The sequence below is a fragment of the Hypanus sabinus genome, chromosome 9, assembly GCF_030144855.1.
Source record: "Hypanus sabinus isolate sHypSab1 chromosome 9, sHypSab1.hap1, whole genome shotgun sequence".
Lineage (NCBI taxonomy): Eukaryota > Metazoa > Chordata > Chondrichthyes > Myliobatiformes > Dasyatidae > Hypanus > Hypanus sabinus.
Genome location: NC_082714.1, coordinates 124,350,873 through 124,370,417, shown reverse-complemented (window position 1 = coordinate 124,370,417; position 19,545 = coordinate 124,350,873). Strand labels below are relative to the sequence as shown.

Below are 19,545 nucleotides of genomic sequence, written 5' to 3'. Positions count from 1 at the left end.
GACTTTCATTGTTTAATGTAGAAAACCATGACCTGAACTTCACCTTCCCTTTGATAGCTATGCAAGATGTGCTGTGTTCTTCTCTACGTAAGTGAAAGAATGCCTTAGTTGTCCACACCAATCCCAAGCTCACACTCAAACCCACAGAGAAAGGGGTGCTGTTGTAGAGCAGTGAACGCTCATCTACTTGCTGAGGCCAGACAACCACTCTCAGCCGCCTAGTCTTACTTACCCCATAAAAAGGGACCCATTTGGGACAATCAGGCCATTGTCTCCTACACCGCATCAACTCTGAAGATTTCTCATCCACTGCCACCAACTTCATATTTCCCTTTACTCCACACTGCACGTTTCTACCTCCTACCCAAGCCACAGAAACCTGACTGTCCAGATAAAGCAATTGTTTCTGCCTGCTCCTGCCCCACTGAACTCATGTCCACATACCATGACTCCATTTTATCCCCCTTGATTCAATTCCTTCCCATCTACATCCATGTCACTTCACATACTCTTGGTCTCCTCAACAACTTTCAATTCCCTGGCCATGATTGCCTCATTTTCACCCTGGATGTCCACTCCCTATACACTTCCATCCCCCATCAAGAAGACCTTAAAGCTGTCTGCTTCTTTCTCGACAACTGACCTGACCAGTTCCCTTTACCATCTGGTGAAATTTGTCCTCACCCTCAGCAATTTCTTTATTGGCTCCACCCACTTTCTCAAAACTCAAGATGTAGCCATGGGCCACTCATGCGGAGCTCAGCTATGCCTGCCTTTTCAGTGGCTACGTGGAACAGTCCACGTTCCTAGCCTTCGCTGATAATGCTTCCCAACTATTTCTGCACTACCTTGATGATTGCATTTCTGCTGCTTCATGCACACATGCTGAGGTCATCAGTTTCATCAACTTTGCCTCCATCTGCCACTCTGCCCTTAAATTAACTTTGTCCATTTCTGACATCCATTTCCCCTTTTTCTCAATCTCTCTGTCTCCATCTCTGGAGACAAACTGACTTTCAGCATCTTTTATAAACTTACCAATTTGCATGGCTGCCTTCACCTCTTCCCACCCTGTCTCCTGTAAAAATGCCATTCCTTTTTCTCAGTTCCTTCGCCTCAACAGTATCTGTTCCCAGGATGAGGCTTTCCTATCAGAATATCAGAGGTGTCCTCCTTCATCAAAGAATGGGGTTTCCCTTCCTCCACCATTGATGCTGCCCTCACCCACATCTCCTCTGTATCCCAGACATCCATTTTCACCCCATCTTCCAACTGCTTTAACAGGGATAGAGTTCTTCTTGTCATCACCTACCACCGAAAGGGCCTCTTCCTCCAACACATCATTCTCCACAATTTCTGCCATCTTCAATGGGACCCTACCTCCAAACATATCTTTATCCCTCTCTTCACTTGCTGCAGAGATCACTCCTTCCGTGCCTCCCTTGTCCATTTATTCCACCCCACCAATCTCCCTCGTGGAATTTAAAGCTGCAAGAAGCCAACATGCTACACCTGCTCATTTACCTCATCCCTCAAGTACATTCAGGACCCTCAACCATCCTTCCAGGTGAGGTATTACTTCACCTATGAATTTGTTGGGGTCACCTGGTGTATCCAGTAACCCTGATGTGGCTTCCTCTACATTGATGAGACCTGATGTAGATAGGAGACCACTTTGTTGGGCACCTTCACTCCATTCCTCAAGAAGCAGAATTTCCCAGTAGTCAAACATTTTTATTTCTATACCTCTTCCTGTTCTGTCATGTTGTTCAATGACCTCCTCTTCTGCTACAATGAGGCCACTCTCAGATTGGAGGAGCGGCGCCTCATAGTTCATCTGGGCAGCCTCCAATCTAATGGCATGAACATTGTTTTCTCCTGCTTCCGGCAATTTTTCACCTCCCCTTTCCCTCTTCTTCAATTCCTCACTCTGTCCTCTTACCTCTTCTCGTCAGCTGCCTATCACCTACACCTGGTGTCCCTCCTTGTCCCTTTCTCATGCTCCACTCTCCTCTCTTATCTTTGCCTTTTGCACCTATCACCATCAAGCTTCTTACGCTATCCCCCCCAACCCCACCCATGTGGCTTCACCTATCACCTTCTAGCTTGTCCACCTTTGAGTGACAGTTATTTGAGTTACTGTTTCCTTCCTTTCAGCTTGAACAGGTCTGGGCATTCTCTTCTGACCTCTCTCATTCATAAGGCATCTTTGCTCACTGGATATATTTTATTTTTTGCACCAAACTCTGTAAACTCTGGTGACCATTGTGAGTGAAAATCCAGTCTGTGAGTTATTCAGACCACCCTATCTAGTGTTTACGGTCATTGTCAAAGTCACTTAGATTGCATTTCTTCCCCATTTTAATGTTTGGTCTGAACCTTTTGACCATGTCTGCATGCTCTTATGCATTGAGTTGCTGCCACATGATTGGTTAGATATTTTCATTAGTGAGGAAGTGTACAGGAGTACCAAATAAAGTAGCCATTGAGCGTGTTAACAGAATGAGAGATCAGAAGGGAAGTTCGCGAAACAATGCCAAACGGGTGCTCATTGCTGCTAGTTTTAGATCTTCTGCAACTTTCCCTCAGATGCTTTTCTTTTGCGAAGTGGACTTAAACGAAAATAACTGTGCAAATCTATGCATGCAAATAAGTTTAGACTTCTATTTTAAAATCATATAGTCTGTCATTTTTATTCAGCTGTTGTTGATCATTTGTATTCAATATATCCCAGTTACAGGCAGGAAAATATATAAAGGTATTAGACAACCTTCCAAGATTACATCTAGCATCGATCCTTTTAGCAGATGATGCACCTGGGTCTTGGACATAAGTTTTATGCTTGTACAACCTGTATAGCATTATCTCATGTTCATTTCTCATATGTCACCAACACTTCTTCAATTCCATGTGGTCCCTATGTGCTAATAAATTAAAATCAGCCCTCTCGGTCTAAAATTCTTCAATCAGCTATATTCCCTTCACTTAATAAAAACAAAAATTACTAGACATCAGGAGATCAGGCTGAGTCCATGGAAAAAGAAACGAAGTTTACATTCCAGGTTCTAGATTTTATTAGATTAGATTTTACTTTATCTGAGTTTTGATGATTGCTTCCTCTCTTTATCCTTCATTCCTTAATTGAACCAATGATTTGTCCTAACTGGTGCCTGACTCCAGAATTCTTCCTAGACTTCCTAGACTATCTTCTCTTCTACTTCAAAAGACTCAATCAAAAAAAAGATTCTGCTTTCTTTTTGCAACAGTGGAGGGAGTGTGAGTGATATTTAATTAGCCAATTTCCCCACAAAAACTGGAACAGAGATGACTCATCCTTTATCCCAAAGGTCTGCCCAAGAAAAAGGCCACTCAATCCCAACAAGTGCCTTAGTCTCAAGTTCTGACAAGCAATGACACGGCAACAGTTGCTTTGTTTACAGGAGCAGATCAGCAGCTAACCTCTTAGAAAATGCACACAAGGCAGAAAAGACAATGTGGTTCTCTTAAAATATGCAATTATGAGATGCAATTATAAGGCTATATCCCAAAATTCATTACACTTTTCCCTGCCCTCATACAAATACAACAAAGTACTCAAAGCCATGCTCTTCTAGAAAGGCAAACATTAGCTAGCAAACTATTAATTTTGTCTATTTAAGTACAGCTCTGAAGAGAATTTTCTAAAGTTCTTTCCAATCTCTAAAGAAAATCATTGAGTCTTTCCATATTTCTGTCCCTCTCTTTAACCTGGCTTAACTCTACAATGAGTACTCAAGCAACATAGAAGTCCAGTCCAGATGAAGGGTCATGACCTGAAATGTTAGCTGTCCATTTCCCTCCACAGGTACTGCCTGACCTGTTGAGTTCCTACAGCAGATTTTCTTTTTGCAGACAGCCTCCACTGTATATTTAAGAATGTTTAACAAAAATGATTGATCTACACTTGATCCCAAAATTATCTAAAGCTGCCAGAGTTACGCTCATCGAATGATTCAGAAGGAAGTGCAACGTAACCAAAAATCCAGACGACATCAGCCATGGAGGCCCTTCTCCTGAGGACAAAGGCTGAGCCCTTTGTTACTGGCGATGCTTGTAATTCATTCTGAGCCACTGATTAGTCTTCATTCATAATTAGCCAAAATTGTAAAGTACTGCTACGTTATGTTCATAAAACAGGGAGAGAGAACAATTTTAATGTCACAAACATTTTTTAAACATGCTTCTCTTTTATGTACAGCAGCACATCAATGAGACCAGCTGCTGCCACTTAGTAGGCAGCACTGCTCTTCCTGTGAAAACCAGCTTTCCCACCATATTTTCACACGCCACATTCACAGCAACCAAGAAACCAGCGCCCTTGCTTTTATCAAAAACACTGTTGAAATTTGCACTAATTTTATGATTAGACTCCAAGCCTATAACTACCAAGCATTAAAAATGTTAAAAGGTATCAATGCACACACATTGGACATGCAAGCTCTTGTGAATATTACAGAATGTTATGGAAACACTGAGCAGAGTCAAGGGCTTTATTGTTACCTTGAAGGTTACAGAAATGATGCAGTTTGCAATATGATTGAAGCCATCAACTTGGAATATTATTGCACACTCAGGATTTACTTCTACAGTAAGCCTATCATTAGTCCTCTAATTATATGCTGAAGCTAGCTGCCAGAATTTCCTTTATTATACTCATGAGCTACATTAAATTGTTTAACTGGAAAATGCTTTTTCTTTCTTTTGGGTGAATTTTAATCTATGCTCTGTGGTTAATAGACCAGGGGAATATATTCTACTTCCCATCTACATCACTCTCTCAAGAATCTGGAGTTCAGAGGTCTTTCTTCCCAAGCACTTGTGTGTAAATTCTCCTTAGAATTCCATCAAATTTTCAGGCTAGAAGATGGTCCATAAATCTCTTCCAACTGCAAGGGACAAACTTAAGTATTATCCATCTGTGCTGCATTACACTGGTTTGGAAAATTCACCCCGGCATCCGAGGAAAGAACAACAGAAACGTTTTGAATTTGTTTAGAGATAAGCTACTCAGCAAAATGGTACCGAAGAAAATTGGAGCACATCTGCAAGTCAGTGTGTCCCTGCTTACATTCAGTGGGGACAAGGAACCAGGAGGCAGTCTGTGACAGATAAGTAGGAAAATGGGCAAGAAAGTGGCAAATGAAAAATAATGTTGGAAAATGCATGGCCATGCACTTTGGCAGTAGAAATAAATGTGTGGACTATTTTCTAAATGGGGAGAAAATCCAAAAATCTGAGATGCAAAGGGACTTGGGAGTCCATGTGCAGAACACCCTAAAGGTAGACTTGCAGGTTGAGTCAGTGGCGAGAAAGGTAAATGTAATTTTAGTACTCATTTCAAGAGATCTAGAACACAAGAGCAGGGATGTGAAGCTGAGGTTTTATAAAGCACTGGTGAAACCTCACCTTGAGTAGTGTGAGCAGTTTTGGGCCACTCATCTTGGAAAAGATGTGTTGGCATTGGAGAGGAATATTTGATGGCTCTGGGTCTGTACTCACTGGAATTCAGAAGGATGAGGGGGGATCTCATTGAAACCTTTTGAATGTTGAAAGGCCTAGACAGAGTAGATGTGGAAAGGATGTTTCGCATGGTGGGAGAGTCTTGGACAAGAGGGCACAGTCTCAGGACAGTGGGGCGCCCTTTCAAAACAGAGATGCTGAGAAATTTCTTCAGTCTAAGGGTGGTGAATTTGTGGAATTTGTTGCCACATGCAGCTGTGGAGGCCAGGTTGTTGGGTGTATTTAAGGCAGAGATTGATAGTTTCTTGATTGGACATGGCATCAAAGGTTACGGGGAGAAGGCCAGGAACTGGGGTTGAGAAGGAGAAAATAAAAGGATCAGCTATGATTGAATGGCCGAGCAAACTTGATGGGCAGATGGCCTAACTCTGCTGCTATGTCTTATGGTCATATGTTGTTGATAAGCTCTAGACAGTCCTTGCCTTAAACCCCCTTCCAATGTCTACCCTCTCCATTACCCCCAGGCCACTCCAAACTTCAGCACAGAATGGACTGCAGCCAACTTTACTCCATTTCCTTTATAGGATCTGCAGTGATCAAAGGCAAGACTATGTATGACTAACTCAATAGCATCTGACACTTTAAGATTTAAGAAGTATTGGAATTCTTCGAGCCCATAGCCTAAACTGACACTGGTGTTCTATGCAACAGGCTGTTTCAAAAGCCAAGGAACTTGGACTTGGATTCAATGATCATTCAACTTATGCAAATGAAGTAATTTATCCTTTTTTCTGCCATAGGTGAATATTTCACATCAGCATTTTACATGCAGATCAGTATTGTCTATCAGTATAGATTGCCTGCTGGCTCTTGGAAAGCTTCTGTTATTTATTCCTAAAATATTTCCCTTCTTAAGTATCATATTTATCTTGACTCACTACTATTGTTATTCTCCTGTTAAAACCATTTTTTAAACTATAATCATAATGATGATTACTATCTGCCTCCTGCTCCAGGTACCAGTTATCAAGTTCGTTCAGAATAGTTCCTTCAGATTCTTGAGCAACACACACAAAAAGCTGGAGGAACTCTGCAGGTCAGGCATCATCTGTGGAAATGATTAAACAGTCAGTGTTTCAGGCTGAGACCCTTCTTCAGGACCAGAAAGGAAGGGGAAAGAAGCCAGAATGGGATGGTGTGGAGAAGGGAAGGATTTCAGGCTAGAAGGTGATAGATAACGCCATTTGGATGGATGAAGTGGATGAAATAAGAAGCTTGGAGGCAATAGTCAGAAAAGGTAAAGGGCTGGAGAAGGAAGAATCTGATAGGAGAGGAGAGGAGTCAAAGGGGAAAAGGAAAGGAGGAAAAGCACCAGGGATAGGTAGTGAAGAGAAAAGGTAATAGGGGGCCAAAATGGGCATTTGAAGAAGAGGGAAGGGAGAGAGGTAAAAGTTAGTGGAAGATGGATTAATCAATGTTAATGTCATCAACTTGAGAGTGGCCACATCGAAGGAATAGAAGAATGGGAATGGGGATTGGTGTCAAAATGCCACCAGGGAATCCTGCTCTTTTCAGATGGAGCAAAGGTGTTTGACTAAGAAGTCCCCCAATCCACACTGGATCTCACCAATGGAGAGGAAACCATATCAGGAGCATCAGATACTTTAGTTGACCCAAACTGTTGCTCCAGTAGTCAAATCGGAGCGGATCCAAGTCATTTTTCATGCAGGAATTGATATGTTTCATCATCAACCTCTCAAAAGACTTTATCACTGTGGATCTAAGTGCTATTTGACAACAGTCACTGAGGCAGATCTCCATGTTCTTCTTAGGTATAAGTGAAGTCTGCTTGAAGCAGGTGGGTACCTCAGGCTGCCAAAGTGAATAGTTAAAGATTAGCAAAGGTCATTGAGACTTAGCCAGGTCCCCAATGTGGATCAGATGGCTTTAATGGGTTTGCCTCCTGAATGCCGCTTGAAGATTGCAGACCCCATGGTTCATCCAGGGCTTCTGTTTGGGGAATACTGAACGATTTTGTGTGGACAAATTCATCTACAACTGTTTTAATAAAATTCATGACAACCATTTTGTGTTCATTCCGATCCACAGACAAGTCTTTGAACTCGGCCCAGTCCACCAATTTGAAGCAATCCCGTAGCTGCTCCTCTTCCTCCCATGATCACTTCTTTGTCATCCTAATCTCTGGAGCCTTGCTCTTTAGCCTCTGTTTATATGCCAAGTGATCGGAATAAAAAAAATTATGAGGGTATAGATAAGTAAATGAGGGTAGGGCAGTTTAAAGTGAGGGGCATTAATTCGGGGTGAGAGGGAGAAGGTTTAAAACAGACCTGTGAGTGGTGAGTATATGGGAGAAGCTGATAGAGGAAGTGTTTATTACAATTGTATCATTGACGAAACACTTAGATAAGTATATGGAGTAGTCGGGATAAGTGGTCGGGCTCTCACAACCAGACTATGTAACAGTTTCTTCCCCCAAGCTATTAGACTCCTCAATACCCAGAGTCTGGACTGACACCTTAGTGCCCTATTGTCCTGTTTATTATTTATTGTAATGCCTGTACTGTTTTGTGCACTTTATGCAGTCCTGAGTAGGTCTGTAGTCTAGTGTAGTTTTTTCTGTGTTGTTTTTTTACATAGTTCAGTCTAGTTTTTGTAATGTAACACCATGGTCCTGAAAAAACGTGGTCTCATTTTTACTATGTACTGTACCAGCAGTTATGGTTGAAATGGCAATAAAAGTGACTTGACTTGAGGGGAGAAGCTAGGAGGTATATGGGTTAAACATAGGACATTGGCACTATCATGGTTAGCATGGATTCCCTGGGCCAAAGAGCCTCTGTTGCTCTGTGACTTTATGACTCTAGAAATTTACTAACAGTTAAAAAGGAACATTAAATTTCCACTGCACAGCAGCCTACAGCTACTCAAATGGATGCAGCTCAGACACAGTAGTGAGGAAATAGTTAGTGGGCATTTTAATGATGCTACACTGCTTTTAAATTCTTAATGTACAAATTGTAATCATTAGTAGCTTAATGCCACACACTTGTCAGCCCTCAGTAATTGGTTCAAGTTTCTAACGTGAAAAAGGCACTGTCCATTCTACCAGTTGTTTATACCAGATACACATATTTTTCTCATTCCCTACAACGTTTCTTCCTGCCCTATTATTTTTTTCAGGGGTAAATTCTTCATACTGCAAGGAAGAACTGGGTTCTTCAGGCTAGACCTGCTGTTGAGACCTCTTTGGAAATTCACGTGTAAGCTCGGAGATGCAGAGTTGAAGCCATTCTGATGGAAAGGTAGAGTACAGAGGCTATCAAAGCAATCTGATGGGTGGTGCAAGATATTCAATCAGATTATAGAGGATGCACATCTTGTCACTATTCTTCCAGTTCATGCTCAACCACAGAAAAGCACTGTAAATGATTCCTCGGCAGGGTGTAGAAAAGTTTTAATGAAAAGGCACCCTTCCTCACTAGTTACTGTAGATCTTCTGACCTTTTACACATAATAATGCATATGTAGTTTGCACTCATAACCCTAGATTTGGAAAATCTACAGCAAGGATATCTGACGATGTCCTGTTGGTTGAGGATTTTATTATCACCGCTCCTTATAATAGTGCCAACAAATATTTGGCACTGACTTGTATCACTGGGCTGAATCATGTTGGCACTGGTCGATCTGTCTGGACTCCAGGTGTATTGTAGCAACAGAGCCCAGCTGTACTGGGATTTCCCACTATTATGCTAAGGATTCAGCCACTCCAATCCTAAACGAGATAGATCTGAAGTCAAATTGGAGACACTTCAGTTGAATAGGGATTCCCAGCCTGCAGATAAGAAGAAAAAGGTTACTTGTCATTTATTTTTAATGTATTTTATTTTTAATTTATTTTTTCATATCACTTTATGGAGCTTTTATTTTTTAATATTTTAAATACATCTGCTTTTATATTATTATTTTAATAATGTTTAAAAGTTTATGAATGTCAAAAAACTATTGAAAATCTTTGACAGCTTTGTCTCCTGTTAAAGGCTCTTTGGCATACTGGGATGATGTCTCAGCATTCCATCATCTGAGACCTACTCACGGCTGAGGACAGCCCCCACACCAGGTCTAAATAAGGCGGAGGCCACAGGCAGCAGGTCAAGTCTACTTGATTCTGACCAGGTCAAGTCTACTGAATAAAGGAATTTTACCAAAGTCAATTATTAGCACAAAGTTACATACATCACTGAGTCATTAGAGAGAATTCCCTACTGAGCTAATTACTCATTGTCAGTCAATTGCCCTTCAATCAACTGAATTTCCTCCGTCTTTTATTGTCTCAGGGTCAACTACCTTCACATTTTTGAAAAACACCTTTGGTCACATGGAAACAAAATGGTGATATAGAGATTAAAAAATACAGCTGGCCATGTAATCATGCTAGGTCACTCAGATAAGATGTTCCCGCTTCACCCCAATCGCAAATCAAGGGCACTGCAGCAAAGGTGATAACTCTGCTATATTAATCAAGAGACTGCTGCTTTAAAGATTTCCAGGCATCATTGATGCAAAAACTGGCTACTTTGTGAATAGTATTTCAGTACTAGGTGCGAGCCCTGCTCTGCGGAACACCGAGACTTTCATTATCTCAGAGCTATCAGGAGTAATTGGCTGTTTTAGGGAGAGGATCCTTTACAAAGTGAGAACATCATCGTTCCATCATTGACACGATCCATCTGTGCCTCAGTGGAAGTTGGACAACATTAAACAATGCAGTAGGCATTGTTTACTATCACCTCTGAATATGCAAAATGCTTATACAGTACCATACTGTTATCAGTATTATAGAAGATTTTTGCAGATTCAGAGGTGAGAGTTTACTGAATTGTTTACTGCTGTGAGAGAGTGGGTCAGACTGCAATATTTTGACATGGGATATTAGCTATTTAATTCCAGTGAGAATAAACCAGCATCACTGCCTGCATGTGGAATGTATGAGAGTTGGTCCTTAACAAAATCTCTGGGGAACCAGAGATAGCTGATCTGCCGAGAAGTTCCTGCTCTGACAAGTGTTCCACCACCTTTTTCACCACCTCCACCAATTCTCCTCCCCATTTTTGTCCTCCCACCAGAGAGGCTAAGGCAAAATGTTGTCTCTCTAATGGTAGAGAATTTGACAGCATGAACCAGATGTCAACTAATCGTCCAGTCCTCTCTGGCAAGTGCTGTCAGGTGTCTCTAGAGAGATGCAGATGGCACCTGATGGCAGTTTGTGCTGGTGTCACTGTGCCACTTGATATAAAGACTGTGAGCTAGATTACGGACATTAAACTGAAGCAAGGAAAAGATGGAAAAAATCTAATTCCCCCAAGATACAGCCTTCTCTGTAGAGTGCAACCAGGTGATTTTTTTTCTCATTGTTGAATGCAAGCTAGCTGTATGTTCATAAAGTGATTATTCTTGTGGTTTTGGTTATCCTCTGGGCTCTGTAGAAGGACATTAGTACGAAACAAAGGCAGCCTATCGTTGCCTGAGACTTCAAACCTCACAAGTTCATGTGTCTACTAACTTAATGGTCTCTGCTTGAGAAAGAGGAGACAATATTCCCTTTTTTCATGAAAAGAGAACCAACTTCCTAGTGACATAATGTACAAGTGAGGGCCTCCATTGGTCAGAGCTGACCATGGATATTGCATCCTAACTGTCTAGATACACAAATCAGAACAGTCCAATATGGAGAGCAAGCTGTTGCCCATGTAGCAAGCTCCCCCTCTGCACGCATCTGATGAACCCAAAGGAACGGCAGAGACAGATACAGTTTGGTACCAAGAGCGTCACAGGAGTTGCCAGTCAGTATTGAACTCAATGTAGGACTGTCTTAGGGACTCCTACTCTGTATTTTCCCTTTAGGATTTACTCCCGAAGCCTTCCCCATGAGTGGGTATAGCCGCAAGTCAGCAGAGGTTTGAGATCAGAGTTTTCCTTCTCCTGGATGAGCTGGCAACCACGGCTGACAAGCCCCTATCTGCCCAAAGTGAGTGGTTTTAACGTGCCAGTATCCTGCCTTTGCCTCTTCCCCTGTCAATAGAAACAGTTCCACCGGGCTTAGTAGCTAAGCCATGCATGAAGGCCAGGAGCTGGACTTGGTTGTCAAAGGCTATTTGAGGCACACGCCATTGGGAGCATTTAATAGGTAGTTGCAGCTTGCCCCCATTACCACCCTCTGACTATAACAACCTTAAGGACTCTGTGGTGTACAACAAAATGGGAAAAAAGGCTAAGATTACCTGGAATAGTCCAAATGCAAGGAGGCTCAGTTTGATGCTGGCTTTTATAGGCTGAATGTCCAGGTTATAATGCATATCTGGATTAGTTACAGATCTCCATCACAACTGCCCTTAGCCTTCAGACGTCCATTGCAACACAAAGAATCAGAGCTAATGCGTTTCTGATCATTCTCTTGTGGTGGGTCTGCAGAACTGTAGCATTCTTCTGTTGTAGTCCCAGGCCATTTCTGTGCAGCATTCTACATTTCTAAGGTCAGAAATGGCAGTACCAGCGGAGTATCTCACCTCACAGCAGTTTTGTGCATCTGGAACAATGGCCTGAGAACTCTGTAATAGACTACAGAAGGGTCAAGTGGATGAGATGGCTGCATTGAATATAATACTATAAAAACATGGTTCTCCATGAAAAGCCAACAAGTATTCTGAAATGTGTGCAATTTCAGCTGTCAGCACTCCAAACAAGCATTCCATGAGAGGTGATGTCAATCAGTGGTTACCCTAAATGCCAAATATTTGGCACATGCTAATGAATATTGCCTAGACCATAAAGACAGAGTTCTGCAATCCAATTCCAAGGCATAATACTTTATTCCAGATTTATTTAATTAAATGAATGTAAACTCCCAGATGCATTGGCAGGATTTGACTTCGTACCACTACATCATTATAATCAGTGTGCCACCCATCTCCATAATATTTCTTTTGTATGTTGGGCGTATATAAGCAGATTTATTGTTTTCTTATAGCGTCTAAACTTAAAATGATAATGTTCAACTCTATCTTCAATGTCATTTTAATAAATATTAATGGTTAATGTCCTTCAGCTTAAATCCACTATAGGAAATGAGCCATTAAAATTTATTCCAGGTGCTCCTAGTGCGGAATCTAGAATTGCTCAAGCCATTAAAATGTTCCAAATTCTCATACTGCACAATCTGCATAAGTGTTAATGGCATGTCCATTCCCTGGGATACTGGTACTGGAAAAGCTGCAATTTACAAAATTTGCAGAAATGTGTAGGGCAGGGCTTATGAACTAGTAGAAGTAATATAATGAAGTGTTATTAAACAAAGGAGGCAATAAATTGGGGCTGTTACCTCACTCACTTTGGACAAAATGTATTTAGAGTGCCAAGAGAATATCTGTAGTGCATGCACATGTTTGTAGAACTAATCATGTAGGACATCAGACTGGCAAGGGCAAACCATTTGCAAAGCCAAGAATCAGAAAAAGCAGAGAAGCTAGATATTGTCAATGTGCAATGTACAAAGAACCACCCACAAGCACTGCCTCACTGGAAGTTACTGTATCAACTTATTGTATATGCCAGTAGTTTGTAGATCTATTTTGTTGATTTATAATACTTTCCAAATATTTGGTGGGTTATAACTTTGTTTCAAGTTATAAAAGGCTCCAGTTCAAAGAGTTTTTCATTAGCTAGTTGCTGTCAGACAAGGATGCATCAGAACATTGTCTGGCCTGGAAGTAAGAACCCTACTTCCTTAGGAAGCAATGAACAATATGTGAAACACCAGCATTTCAAATTATGCCCTTATTTCATCACTTACTATGCCCATCCCTATTCTCCTCTCAATTTTATCTGTTCTTTCTCTACCCTTTTCTTGTTGACTTGTCCATTGCTATTTAAAGGGTTACATTAGAGACCAGCACTTACTTCAAGACAGCTGATTCTCATTAATCACTTTCACATTTCCTCATACTCTGCTTTCAATAAGGAGCTTATTCCTTTCTCCACTGAATCAACTGTCTTGTTTCTCTTCAGATGATAACGTATTCAATACCATACATCTGATATCTCTTCATTTCTCCTCAGCTATAGATTCGCCTCAATTATTGACCACAGTTCCATCTCTTCTGGAACAGAATCAGGAGAGAATTCCCTTTGTCCCGACTCTCCACTATCGTTCATATTCAATGAATAACCTTCCAGAATCTTTGGCAGATTTAACATAATACCACTTAGCTCCTCCTCTCCTCCCCAGTCAACATTCAGAAAAAACATTTGGGTCGATGTCTGCATCATCGATCCTCTTTGCAAAACCTTCCCTTATAACCATGGATTACATGACCTTTTGCCACCTCCCTTCTCATCATCCAAACCCATGCATCCATTGCAGATGAGACATTATTTCTCATTATTTCTGCATTATCCATTGCAGATGAGACATTATTTCTCATTATTTCTGCATTATCCATTGCAGATGAGACATTATTAACAGACAGTATTTCTGTTAACTTGTTTTTAACAACTCATGATGTTTTCTCCTGGACACTGGGAGACACCCATTCAATCAAACATAAAGCTAAGCTTTGAACTGCTGTCACTTTAATTCTCCATCCTTTTCCCACTCTAAACTTACACTACTGTGCTGCCAATATATTTCTAACAAAGCACAGCATAAATTCAAAGAACTATCTGATAGTTTTTTGACCAGACAGTAAAAACCTCACACTCAACACAAGTTAAACCTTATGAACAGTCAGCATTCCAAGTGTTTTCATTTAAGAATTCAAAATTTTTTCTCTGGTAATTTTATAAAAAGTACTCTGCTTTTCCCATTTACATTTCCCAAAGAGCAGTGTTAGAAACAGAAAGAGGAAACAGAAAAAGAGAAAGCGATACAGGCACATAAAATCTTGGCTTACAGAGAAAATATTTGACTTCAACATTGGGCCCTCCGTTCATCATTCATTCCACACTTTTTCTTCTCTTGTGTGAGTTCCACCACATCCATTTAGCCACAGCGTAGAAGAAGAGTGTAGGGTATATAATATTTCAATAATATTGTAACAATATTGTTGAATTAAGCATTCTTTACTTGTTTTAATAATTGTTTAGAGAAGTCCATGAATAACACACATCATGACTCCACCATGTCAAAGGGAGTGACTCACTAAAATAAAATGAAGTAGACATGTTTTCCCAGGCTCCCATGATTTCATTTGATTACATTTTGGAGTTACAAAACATAACAGTGTCAATGAGCAAATTTTAAATTTAACTCAAGATTACTTCCCATCTGTTGAAGTGCAGCACGTATTTTCTTCAAAAGAGGAGACTGACATTTGAGGTTTTTTTTAAAAGCACAGCATATGATTCTTCAGAAGGGTACAGAGCCAAGTTAAAAAATAAGACGGAAAATGGACAATATTCACTGGTTCATAAACAGTGAGTACAGGGTGATAATGATAATGATGATGATGATGATGATGATGATGATGATGATGATGATGATGATGATGATGATGATGATGATGATAATAATAATAATAACAACAACAACAACAACAACACAATAAATAAATAAACAAACAAACAAACAAACAAATAAATAAGCCGAAATGGTTGGATATATCAGAGAGATAGACATGTTGGATTGCACAACAGGTAACTGGGTGATGTACACTGAAACGTGTTATCCCTCTTTGCACTTTGTGCTCATCGGCCAGTTACCTTGCCATTTCTTTAGCATTGTCTGTTTTTAACCAGGTCAAGTTGCCAGCTTGATGCTCAACCCAGCACTGATATAAATGGTGCAAGGGGCCAGATGGATTTGAACCCAGGACCACTTACCTCGAAGTCCCGTGTGGATGACACTACACCACCAGTCGGCTTATATACTGAATTAATTGAGCAGTATTCTGAAGCAAATGAAAAAGCCAATGAAAATCAAGTGCCAGTGTTACTGAGTGTAATAGGTGGAAAGGCATGCAGTTTGCTTAAAAGCTTAATTGCTCCAATCAAATCAGCCGAAAAGAGCTTTGAAAATATTGCAAACGTAATGCAGGAACATTGAGAACCAAAACTATTGCTGATTGCAGAATGCTTCAGGTTTTATAAGCAGAATCAAAAGGAAGAGAAGTCTATTTCAGTTTACGTAGCTGTCCAAGCATTGTGAGTTCAGTGAAGGGCTTAATGATGTACTGAGAGATTGTTTAGTTTGTGGAATCTACAAGAAAGCATTCAAAAATGGATCCTAACTGAAGCACAATTCAAATTTAAAAGAGCTATTGAAATCACTGTATCAATGGAAACAAGCAGAAACGCAACGGAGTTGCCGTCAGGAATGAAAGTGAGCATGAACTAAATTGCAATGCCTGAGCAGAAACCTGCCTAGCTGAACAAATTGGATTACCGTTGAAGCAGGTTTAAAAGGGAAACTTGCAAAAAATGAAACAAACTAGGACACATACAAACAGCATGTCGGGCAGACAAAAATAAATTGGCTGCACAAGATAGAGACAAAGATAAAAAAAAAGTCAAGTTGCATTTTTTAAAAAAGCACTAATCTGCATGCTGTTGATGAAAAATGGAATAACGATGAAAGTGACACAAGACTGATTAGCTTTGAGATATGTGAAACTTACAAAAGACAAGCAGTATGGCTTACATCAGAAGTGAACGGCAAATTCATTAAAATGAAATTGGACATTGGTTTGGCTGTTTCAGTCATTACACAAAATAAATTTGAATGGCATTTCAAAGATACTGAATGGAAGCTCGCAGATATGCAACTAAGAACTTATATTGGAGAAAAGATAACTCCCGTGGGAATGACATTTGTAACAGAGAAATACAACAAGCCACATTGGTAAAACCAGAGGTCCAGGACTGTGGGGACATGAGTGGCTGAGACAACTACAAATTGCTTGAAATTGATTGAACATCCATCCACCATTTGCATGCCACATGCCCTGCAATAGTGTCAACTGAAAGTGAATTAAGGAAGGTACTGGACAATGCCACAGCAAGGATGGCATTGGAAAACTAAAACTTATCAAAGGTAAAATAATGTTAAGTGAAAACGCCACACAGAAGCTTTACTAAGCCTGTCCAGTTCCTAAAGCCATCCATGATAAAGTAGCCAGTGAGCTAGATAGCATGGTGTCTGAAGGAATCCTTTCCAAGGTTACGTGGAGCCATGGGCAACACCAGTGGTCTCAGCTGTCAAGGAGAATGATTCTGTCAGAAACTGTGGTGCTTTTAAGGTCACTGTCAACTCAGTAATGAAAGTAAAGCAAAACCCTCTGCACAGGATACAGGATACCTTTGCAAGCCTTTGGAGGGCAACAATTCAGTAAAGTGGAGTTACCTACAGATGGAGATGGATGAAGAGTCCAAAATGTTTCTCATCATAAATACTCGCAAAAGGTGTTACTGCTATAATAGGATCATTTCTACAGTACCATCTGGACCTGCACCCTGGCAGAACCGTGTAGTACAAGGCACTCGGTTTTACCTGGATGACATCATTATTGCTGGTGAGGAACACCTCCAAAGTGTCAAGACAGTGTTAAAAAGATTAGAGGATTACGGTCTCAGAGTACAATGCAGCAAATGTGAATTCTTTATACCATCCATCACTTAATGTGTTCACACCATTGATGTGCAAAATTTACACAAGTGTTTCGAGAAATTTCAAGCAATGGTAGATGCCCAAAACTAAGGATGTGGCAAAGTTTAAGATTTGTCAATTACTGTAACAGGCTCATGCCAAACCTGGCTACTGTGCTCCACCCTTGAAGTCATTACTACAGATCAGTAAGAAATGACAATGAACAAAGCAGCGTGAAGTGGCTTTTCAAAAGGTAAGGGAAATGGTGACATCAGACACTATACTGACACATTATAACTCACATCAACCAATGAAACTTGCCTGTAATGGTCTGCTATTGAATAGGTGCAGTCATGCCACATGTTATGAGTGATGGAAGTGAACATCCCATAGCTTTAACATCATGTTCACTTACTGTAGCAAAGAAAAATTACGCACAAATTAACAAAGAAGCTTGAGTCTGGTTTGCAGTATAAAACTTTTCAATGAGTACTTGTATGTGAGAAAGTTTACCCTTGATGCTGATCATCAACCACTATTGTCCTTTTTCAGTCCACAGAATGTTGTTTCACTAATGGCAGCAGCTCAAATGCAGAGATGGGCTCTGTTTCTTGACAAACACAATTGTAAGATCAAATTCAAGAGGACAACTAATCATGGAAATGCTGTTTACCCTTGATAAAGGAAATACCTGTAAAATTTCCAAAAGTGGAAATTACCAACAGAGATGATGCAAAGGGAAAATGGAAAAGACCCCACGCTCTCTCAGGTCTACATGGTCATTCAAAATGGCTAGAATGTGCAGCAGAAACTCCATATCCCCCATTTTTACCAGTGCTGGGATGAACTTACCACTGGGAGTCGAGAGGTGTTGTACCATCCAGAGTTAAAGTACTGGAGGAGCTACATGTCGGTCATCTAGACATCGAAATGAAAGCGTTGGCTCAAGGTTTTGTCTGATGGTCTGGGATAAAGTGACGTGTTGCAAGCAGGTTTGTTAGAACTGTTGGAGAGGGTTTAATCTAATTTGGCAGGGTGGTGGGAACCAGAGTGAAGGGACTCAGGATAGGATGGATAGTAAAAGAACAAAGATAGTGTGCAGTCAGACTGTCAGGAAGGGCAGGCAGATGATAGGACAAAGTTGCAGCCAGCAGGGTGTCTATCAGTGCATTAGGAATGCAGAGTCAAAAAGGGTAACAAATACAGTACTCAAAGTGTTATATCTCAATGCACAGAGTATAAGAAATAAGGTGGATGATCTTGCTGCACTATTACAGTTTGTCAGGTATGACGTTGTGGGCATCACTGAATTGGGCTGAAGGATGGTTGTAGTTGGGAGCTGAATGTCTAAGGTTATATGTTGTATCGGAGGGATAGGAAGGTCAGCAGAGGGGTGGCGTGGCTCTGCTGGTAAAGAATGGCATCAAAACTGTAGAAAGATGTGACATAGGATCAGAAGATGTTGAATCCTTGAGGGTTGAGTTAAGAAGCTGCAAGGGTAAATGGCCCCTGATGACAGGTATATACAGGCCTCCCAATGGCAGCTGGGATGTGGACCATAGATTACAATAGGAAATAGAAAAGGCATGTCAAAAGGGCAATGTTAGGATAGTCATGGGAATTTCAACATGCAGGTCAATTGGGAAAATTAGGTTGGTAATGGATCTCAAGAGAGTGAGTTTGTTGAATGCCTATGAGATGGCCTTTTTAGAACAGTTTGTTGTTGAGCCTACTAGTAGACCAGCTACACTGGATTGGGTGTTAGGCAATGAACCGGAGGCAATTAGGGAGCTTAAGGTGAAAATACCCTTAAGAGCCAGTGTTCACAATATGATTGAGTTCAATTTGAAACTTGATAGGGAGAAAGCAAGGTCTGACGTAGCATTATTTCAGTGCAGTAAAGGAAAAAGTGGTACAGGTGAGGAGTTGGCCGAAGTAAATTGCAAGGAGAAGGTGGCAGGGATGACAGCAGAGCAGCAATGACATGAGTTTCTGGAAAAAAATGAGGAATGTGCAGGATAGATGTATTCCAAAAGCGAAGGATTTTTGCTGGTTAGAGAGGAGATTAACGCAATAGAAAGGAAGCACATTAGACTGGAGGATGTGGAATCGATATGGATAGAGCTGCATAACACTAAGGGGCAGAAAACGCTGGTGGGAGTTGTGTACAGCCCACCTAACAGTAGTAGTGAGATTGGGGATGGCATTAAACAGGAAATTAGAAATGTGTGCAATAAAGGAACAGTAGTTATAATGGGTGACTTCAATCTACATATAGATTGGGTGAACCAAATTGGTGAGGGTGCTGAGGAAGAGGATTTCTTGGAATGTATGCGGGATGGTTTTCTGAACCAACGTGTCGAGGAACCAACTAGAGAGCAGGCCAT

The 19,545-nt window shown here is 40.8% G+C and overlaps 1 long non-coding RNA gene across 2 annotated transcripts in view; it reads right to left on the bottom strand.

Annotated features, from left to right (window-relative positions):
• Positions 1-4,514: 4,514 nt before the first annotated feature.
• The window catches only part of LOC132398912 (uncharacterized), a 62,829-nt gene continuing 47,798 nt past the window's right edge, over positions 4,515-19,545 (bottom strand). The window contains exons 1-2 of one of the 2 annotated variants that reach the window (XR_009513842.1): positions 11,802-12,164; positions 4,515-9,355 (exon numbers count right to left, since the gene is read on the bottom strand). This is a non-coding gene — a long non-coding RNA (uncharacterized LOC132398912). Of the gene's footprint in view, positions 9,356-11,801; positions 12,165-19,545 lie in introns of those variants that run through there. The other variant, XR_009513843.1, reaches the window with a different exon arrangement.